Source organism: Henckelia pumila, chromosome 4 (genome assembly GCF_033568475.1).
Source record: "Henckelia pumila isolate YLH828 chromosome 4, ASM3356847v2, whole genome shotgun sequence".
NCBI lineage: Eukaryota > Viridiplantae > Streptophyta > Magnoliopsida > Lamiales > Gesneriaceae > Henckelia > Henckelia pumila.
In genome coordinates, this window is record NC_133123.1 from 91,559,390 (window position 1) to 91,568,768 (window position 9,379).

Here is a 9,379-nt window from a genome sequence, read left to right on the forward strand (position 1 = left end):
ACAATATGAAGAAAGATAAAGTCATTGCCATTAATAAAAGCGTAAATTATATTAAACAAAAGATTGTTTATACAAAGAGTCATCAAAGCCCTTAGCCACAAGTTGGCTCACCGGGCACCCACTCTTTCAATCTCCCACTTGCCCTAAAGCCAACTAGTCATACTACGTAGACCCATTGCTTCGCGATGTTTGTCAAATAATAGTCCTAGCAAGGGCTTAGTAAGTGGATCAGCGATATTGTCTGCAGAGGCCACTCTTTCGACAGTGATGTCTCCTCTTTCCACGATCTTCCGGATGATGTGGTATTTCCTCAGTACGTGTTTGGATCTTTGATGAGACCTTGGTTCCTTTTCCTGAGCAACGGCACCCGTGTTGTCACAGTACACCGGGACTGGACCAACAACTTCAGGAATGACGCCCAACTCTTGGACAAAATTCCTCATCCAAACGGCCTCTTTAGCAGCAGCTGATGCCGCAATGTATTCTGCCTCAATGGTGGAATCCGCTGTGGTGTCCTGCTTGGAACTCTTCCAAGAGACAGCACCGCCATTGAGCATGAACACATATCCAGAGGTTGACTTCGAGTCATCCACGTCACTTTGGAAGCTAGAGTCGGTATAGCCTTCCAATTTTAGTTCTCTTCCTCCATATACCATGAACATATTCTTAGTCCTTCGTAAGTACTTAAGAACGTCCTTCACGGCTTTCCAATGCATTTGACCGGGATTAGCTTGATATCTGCTCGTGACACTCAGAGCAAATGCTACATCCGGTCTGGTAGATATCATCCCATACATGATACTACCAATGGCTGACGCATATGGTACATGTGTCATTTTCTCTATCTTTTCATCAGTCTTGGGACACATAGACTTAGATAGAGAAACTCCATGACACATAGGTAGATGTCCTCTCTTGGACCCATCCATTGAAAATCGTTTCAATATGGTGTCGATGTAGGTTGCTTAAGTGAGTCCTATCATTCTCTTAGATCTATCTCTATAGATCTGTATCCCTAGAATATAGGATGCCTCACCCAAATCCTTCATCGAGAATCTACCTGATAACCATATCTTTGCTGACTGTAACATCCCTACATCATTCCCAATGAGTAGGATGTCATCAACATAAAGTACTAAGAATGTCACAGCATCCTTAACTACTTTCTTGTACACGCATGGTTCCTCCGGGTTCTTGATGAAACCAAAATCCTTTATTGTTTCATCAAATTTCTGGTTCCAACTTCTTGATGCTTGTTTGAGACCATAGATCGATCTCTGAAGCTTGCATACCTTATGCTCGCTTCCCATGGATGTGTATCCCTCAGGCTGCGTCATATAGATCTCTTCCTTAATGTTTCCATTAAGAAATGCAGTCTTCACATCCATTTGTCATATCTCATAGTCATACCAAGCAGCTATGGCAATAAGGATTCTTATGGACTTGAACATTGCAACTGGTGAAAAGGTTTCATCATAGTCAACTCCTTGTCTTTGAGTATAACCTTTCGCCACCAATCGCGCCTTGTAGGTCAATACCTTACCATCAAGCCCAAGCTTTCTCTTGTAGATCCATTTACACCCTACTGGAACAATTCCATCGGGAGGATCTACTAAAGACCAAACTTGGTTTGTATGCATCGAATCTATTTCCTACTGCATAGCTTCAAGCCATAAATTTGAATCCGCATCAGAAATTGCTTCCTTGAAGTTTCTTGGATCACATCCAACGTCGGGTTCATCTTGATCCCCTTCAAGAATAAGACCATATCGAATAGGAGGTCTAGAAGTCCTCTCGGATCTTCTAGGTATAGGCGTGTCCATCATTGGTTCCTGATGTGTAGGATCATTATTTTGTATTTCGGGTTCTTCTCGAATTTCTTCGAGTTCCATCATCTCGCCTTTCTTATCCAATAAGAACTCCTTCTCCAAGAAGGTGGCATTCCTTGAAACAAACACCTTTGTTTCAGCAGGATGATAGAAATAATATACGATTGAATTCTTCGGATACCCTACAAAATAACATAAGGTGGATCGACTATCCAACTTATCTCCCACTGTCTGCTTCACATAAGCAGGACATCCCCAAATCCTCAAGTACGAATACTTAGGAGCTTTGCCATTCCATAACTCGTATGGTGTTTTGTCCACTGCTTTGGTGTGGACGTTGTTCAACAACAACACCGCCGTTTCAAGCGCGTAGCCCCAAAACGAAGGTGGAAGCTCAGTGAAGCTCATCATGGATCGAACCATGTCCAAAAAAGTTCGATTACGACGCTACGATACACCATTCAGCTGAGGTGTCATAGGAGGAGTCCACTGAGAGAGAATCCCATTCTCTTTCAGATAGTCCAAAAACTCGGTACTTAAGTATTCTCCACCTCGATCCGATCGAAGTGCTTTAATACTTTTACCTAGCTTGTTTTCTACTTCAGCCTTGAATTCTTTGAACTTTTCAAATGCTTCAGACTTATATTTCATTAAATATAAATACCCATACCTAGAATAATCATCAGTAAAGGTAATGAAGTAGGTGTGGCCATATTGAGTACCAATTCTAAATGGACCACAAACATCTGTATGGATCAAATCCAACAGATTTTGACTACGCTCAGGTTTCCCCTTAAAAGGAGATTTAGTCATTTTTCCTTTCAGGCAGGATTCACAAGTAGGTAGAGAGTTAATATCAGACATATCAAACATGCCCTCTCCCACTAGCTTGTTCATCCTCCTTGAGGAAATATGACCTAGCCTAGCATGCCAAAGGTTTGCCGGGTTTTGACTATCGATTTTCCTTTTGTTTGTTGTTACCGGTTTATCAACATAATTTATTGGAACGTCTTTTAATTTTAAGTTATATAGATCGTTTTGAAGTTGTCCATTTCCAATCAAACATTCATTCTTGTAAATATTGCAAATCCCATTCACAAAATTGCAAGAATAACCATCTCTATCAAGCATAGAAACAGATATAATGTTTTTAATCAAATCTGGAACAAATAAAACATCTCTCAAAAGTAACTTAAAACCGTTCTGCAAAATTAAATAAACATCTCCCACAGCTTTAGCTTCAACTCTGGAACCATTTCCGAGCCTCAGCTGGGTCTCACCCATTCTAAGCTTGCGACTTCTTGTCATCACCTGCAAATCATTGCAAATGTGAGATCCACATCCGATATCCAATACCCAAGAAGTAGTATTAAGTGAAACATTTATTTAAATATAGAACATACCCTTCGCAGTTCGCAACTGCTCTAGATATTCCTTGCAGTTATGTTTCCAATAACCGGGTTTCTTGCAGTGATGGCAAACATCCTTGGATTTTTCCATGTTTGAAGCCTTTATCTTGTACTTCTTCTCGGGTTCGGTTTTCTTGGGTGGGGCAGAACGTTTCTTACCCTTTGTACTTGGCCCCTTCTTAGCAGAAGAAGAGGAGCCCACCAAGAAAACCGGTTTATCCTTCTTTAAAGTGGATTCATATGTTACAAGCATATTGACCATCTCTTCAAGGGAGGCCTCTATCTTGTTCATATTGAAATTCACCACAAATCCGTCAAACGAAGAAGGAAGAGATAGAAGTAATAAGTCCACGTTGAGTTCATGCTCCAACACCAAATCAAGTGTTACCAACTTTTGTATGAGCCAAATCACTCGTACCCCATGATCACGGACCGAAGTCCCTTCACGCATGCGACACGTCATTAGATCTTTTACAGTAGCGAACCTTTCAGCTCTTGATTGAGCCCCAAAAAGTTCCTTGAGTTGTACGTGAATGTCAGCAGCATTCACGGTATCCTCAAATCGCCTCTGTTGTTCATCAGACATCGAGGCTTGCATATAGCATTTGGCCTTGATATCATGGTCCCACCATGTATCAAGTTTGGCCAACTCTTCCGGACTTACATCAGCTGGTGCTTCCTTCGGAGGAGATTTTTCTAACACGTAGAGCATCTTCTCCGAAGTCAAGACAATCTTCAACTTACGGAACCATTCCGTATAGTTTGCGCCAGTCAGTTTATTTTGTTCGAGGATAGAGAATAGTGGATTGCGCGAATTCATCTTAATGAAATACTGAAAAGAAACAGACAATTATCAGTGATTGTTTAATTAATTTACTAAGTCATAAAATAGGCGACATTTATTTTATGAATCTCACTCCCACTATTTTAACGATTTCACTACCCTCTAGTGAAAACGGGAAACTATTTTTCTTAGTGGGAACATGGAGTCCAATTGACAAACTATGGTCCCGAATACTATCAGCCAACCATAATTTTCAAAAGGTAGAGCCCAATTGCTTCCAAAGCAACCTCCACGTTTTTACCTCATGTCCAATAAGGGCCCAATAATATGACGCCGTTTATTGTGACATGTCAAGATGACCCATCAATATTAAGTTGTGATGGACGGTCGCCATGTGGATCCCCCAATAATATGAGCCGATCCCATGGGAGTTCCACCCAACTTACAACATGTGTCGATCCAATGTACAGCTTTTCGACGAACGGGCCCCCCCAATAATATGAGCCGGACCGTATCCGCGGGTAGCATCTCATACATTGATCGTTGATGAAAGGTAGGAACATTTAAACAATTTTAAATTTCCTTTATTTATCTTGATATCAATTTTAAATCATATTTAAAATGAGGGATTTTAATTTTGAAAATTTGTCTCATCATTTTAAAATTTGTATGCTTGCGGGATTCATACAATTTTGTCTAAAATATGCATACAACTATAATATCATATATTATATAGGATGATCGATTCCATTTCTAATCGACCCGTGGTTGCCAATCACGAGTCTAAGTCCAATCCTAGGTAATATGCAGGTATGCAATGCAATCCTATTACATTGAGCTTCCAATTTACATTTTTTCAGTCTTTATTGTCTGCTGGGCCCACCTCCGTCTTCAAATCTTCATCTCCCACTAAGTCTAATGTATTTACAATAAATAACCATGACAAGTAGGGGATACATTTTAAGGGGTGGGAACGGGCCATAAACCAGGCCCACTTTTATTACATATGACAATTCATATTGGGTCATAAACCAGGCCGATTAATAAATCTAACAACAATAAAAACAAATGTAAATTCCTAACATACACCTACAAAATTGGTCATGGCAATCGATCATCCTTATCCAATAATGTTTAATTCAAAATTAATTTATTGGATAACATGCAATGACAATTTAAATTAAAAGGATAAAATCATATTCCATATATAAAATCTTATTTTACATACAAAATCATATTTTATCTTTTTATCAAATAAAATCATATTTTATATATAAAATCCAATTTTATACATAAAATAATATTTTACTCAATATTTCCATAATATCATATCTTATCATCAATTGTACCAAAAATAATTAATTTCATAAAATCTGATTTAACGGATAAAATCTATAAATTTTCCAAAAATTCAAATTTATCCAAAAATCAATTTTAAAATTTTCGGACACGAACAATTCGATCCGACGCCTCGTGAACCAATCAAAAACAATTTTCGATCGGACCAAAAATAGAATTTTAACATATTAAAATTTTAATTTTAAAAAATAAAAATTAATTTTCGCGGGCCGCCTGGGACGCTCCCGGGCTGCCCGCGCCCCAAAGGGGCTCGGGCCGGGCAGCCCGTGCGCTGCCCTGGGCAGTGATCACGTCGCCGCCCATGGGCAGCGTCGTGCGCTGCCCGGGGCAGCGACCCTCGTTGCCCCCAGGCAGCGATCCAATCGCTTCCCGTGTTTTTGCCCGAAAAATTTTTATTTAAAAAAAATTATTTTGTTTCAAAAACCGAGGCTTAAAATTTTTTTGTACAATCGATTAATTTAATCGCTTGATCTGAGCAACCTGGCTCTGATACCACTGTTGGAGAACGGCGATCAGATCAATCAGAATTGATACCCGGTGCAGCGGAAGTTTAAAAATTTTATATGGAACGATTCCATAATGGGTATCAAAACTTTACGATTAAATTGTGTGTGTAAAAATTAAATAACAATTATAAATTTTTACCTCCAATCTCGAATCGAGATTATGGACACCAACAGATTACTCTGCTCTTGTTGTATATCCCAGGAACTGATGGACAAACTGTTCTTCAATCAGGTCCACGAACAGAGATTTAATCCCTCTGATAGATTGCACTAGAAAATCTATCAGAAGTTTCTACGAAGAGAATTAACGAATTTGATCCGTTAAACCAGACTGCAAATTCAAAATTCACAGGCTGGATTTTTCCCGAGCAGAGGGGAGGGGGGCTGCCACTTTTAGAGAGAAAAACTAGGGTTTTCGAAAATTGTGACCTCTGTTGTATAATTTCTGTACTGCAATAACTTATTTATAATGTGGGCTGCTAACAGCTTAGGGCCCATTAGTCATAAGTTCAAGCCTGACAAGCAAAGCCCGCATGTTCAGAAACTAATATAAAATTCATCGTGACTCAGATTGATAAACCAATTTCACCAATGTTGACAGAAACCATTTCTGCATCTTTTAGAGTCAAGATAAATTTTCTGAATCCGAATTCAGTGGTTTCCAAAAATGCCCATCCATATGTCATTTTAGGAAATCTTACTCCTCTACTCTTAAATAAGAAGTTCCACTTCTTTGTTCATTAAATTTAACTCTTTAAATTTAACTATCTCAACGGGGATTAAAAATTCATTACTCTGTGTGACCCTCAATGGTTCAGGGATACAGCTAGCCGTGGGCTCACAACTCCTTGTGACTCGAAACAACAATTTCCGACTTGCCCATCGAATCATGGTAAGAGCGCCTAGCAACATCACCCCATGATTCCCTAGGTATCACTGATAGTGCCTGCAAGAACCAATAGATTTTGGTTAGCGTACAGTACGGTCCCTTCATCCATATATCCCGATCGAATCAACAACCATTGGTAAATCGAGAGTCGTTCGAGATTCGATAACTATGCAATACATCTTGAAGATCAAATAGTGACATCGCATGTGCTACTAAGAAACCATTTCTTAATACACATCATGTACTCTGGCCAGAGATTCGTCACAATAATATCTCCTCAGATTGCATAGGATATCCACACTATCAAGTATGTGGTGAATCCTTGAAAACAAAGCATCGACTCCTATATGTGTCATAACTGTACCCAATCCCGACACCTGATGACCCCAATAGAGTCGTTAAACGAGTCAAAGCACAGTACTAGGATATAGAGTCTCAATGATGTTTCAAGTAGTAAGGACTAATGGTGTACAACCAAAACCGCGTACTTTATCCACTCGATAAGTGATAACCACTTGAAAAGTCCGGATAGGGTAGTTCGATCATTCATCGTATGAATATCCATTTGCATGCTTTGAACATCTCTATGTTCCATACCAATGAAACGTGGTACTCGGCATCGCAAATGCTAGTCTGAATCTCGAGCGATCCTTATCCTTATTCACGGACGGCTCAATCGACTAGGAACCATTTAGAATATACAGTGACTATAAGATGTGTTTCATGATAGACATCCCCATGTTCTACCACATCTTACATACACTATAGTATATTCAAGGTCTTTATCAAAACAACAATAGTATATCACAATATAACAATATGAAGAAAGATAAAGTCATTGCCATTAATAAAAGCGTAAATTACATTAAACAAAAGATTGTTAGTCATCAAAGCCCCCACTCTTTCAGATTTCACTTTGCATGCATGTTTACTCATACTCTCGTACTGAGTGTTTTATGCTCACGTCTCGTACTTTGTGTTTTTGGACACCCTATTCCATGGGGCAGGTTTGCGATTGGATGAGGCGGGTGGTTCCAGGAGGGGCTAGGCAGCGGTTGGTCAGCTGGAGCTTCGCTTAGGTTTCTATTTCTGTTGTTATCGGATTGATACAGCTTTTCGATATGGTTGTATAATCTAATTGGATTTTTACAGATTCCTTGCCTTGGGATTTTAGTATTTGTAATGTTTCCGCAGTTTATTCTGATATCTGTTTAATTAAGTTAATTGCATGACTAAGTTCTATTTAGTAGGTGATCCGGGTAAGGGTCACTACATTTATGGTATCAGAGCATGCAATAAGATTCTTTGGGACATAGTATTGATTTTAGGTTATCCTTTGTAGGATTACAATTTGGATTCAATAACGATACCAGTATCAGGAATTGGAATAGCAGGATGTCTAGGCTTTTCCAAGATCGTCATTGCCAAGGTTGGCAGCAGAAGTTCGTATTATGTGGATCCCATCAGAATGGAGCTGGTAGAGAAGATCCAGTTTGAAACGCCAGGTGCTTCTCCAGGTTGAAAGGAATGTGTGACATGTAGTCATCCATTCTCAGTCGACCAAGGAAGCCACCCCGGAAGACTCTCCTCTAGTAGTTGGAGAGATTGACGGGAAAATCTTGTTTCATCTACCAGATAAGGAACCCAACAATATTGGAAGGATCCGATAGATTAGCAAGATTTTATTCTTTGAAATCTTGTGAGGTAGAAGTTCTGCTGACATGAGTAGCAGACGGGAAACTTCACGTTCAAGATCAGTAGACGGAATGAAAGACTTCCGCATGAATTTAAATACTGTATTTCAGTTGTAATCAGATGTATTAAAGATTTCAGTATTTGATGTACTCAATTATTGTTGTATTGTACATCTTTCAGTGTAATCTTTTGATTAAGTTATGTATTACATGGGATTATAATAAAGATTGTATTAGAACCTGGATTTGTGGTTCAAGTGTTGTAATCTTTGAGATTAACTTCTTTATTTTGAATAAAATACTGATCATTGTTTTAAATGAGTACTTTGGAATTTTGCATGTTTTCAATGAATAGTTCTAGATGTTTTACCTAGAATATTCTATTAAGCCAAGTGTTTGCCAGGGATGATGTGACTCATCAAGACGCATGAATGTTAGTTCTACACGTATTTTCTTAGAACAGTTGGCTGCTTTGATCCTTTTAGGTTGTTACCTAGTGATGATGGATTTTCATCAGGATGACAGATTAACTAATACCAAGAGTTGTGGATTGTGACCAGTACTAGACATGAGGGGGCGCCACCCTTAGTCGGTTATTCCTTTGGAAGTTTCTATACTTCGGAGATTGTTTGGAGGCCTTGGTGCTCCAAGGACTATATAGGGAAGGCTACTCAGTTTAGAAATTTTACAACAGTCACAACAGGGTATGACTTTGGATAGGATAGATACCAGGTGTGGTATCAAGGTTTAGTTATCGTTTATTTGAGATAAAGATGTTCCGTTGTCATAACAGTCTTGGAATGGATTTTTCCTTGACAAGTAATTGTTCTGAGTAGATAAGTTTTTGATCTTGAATTGTGATATCGGGATTTAATCCAGGAGATTAGTTGAATTGATATTCAATAGGAT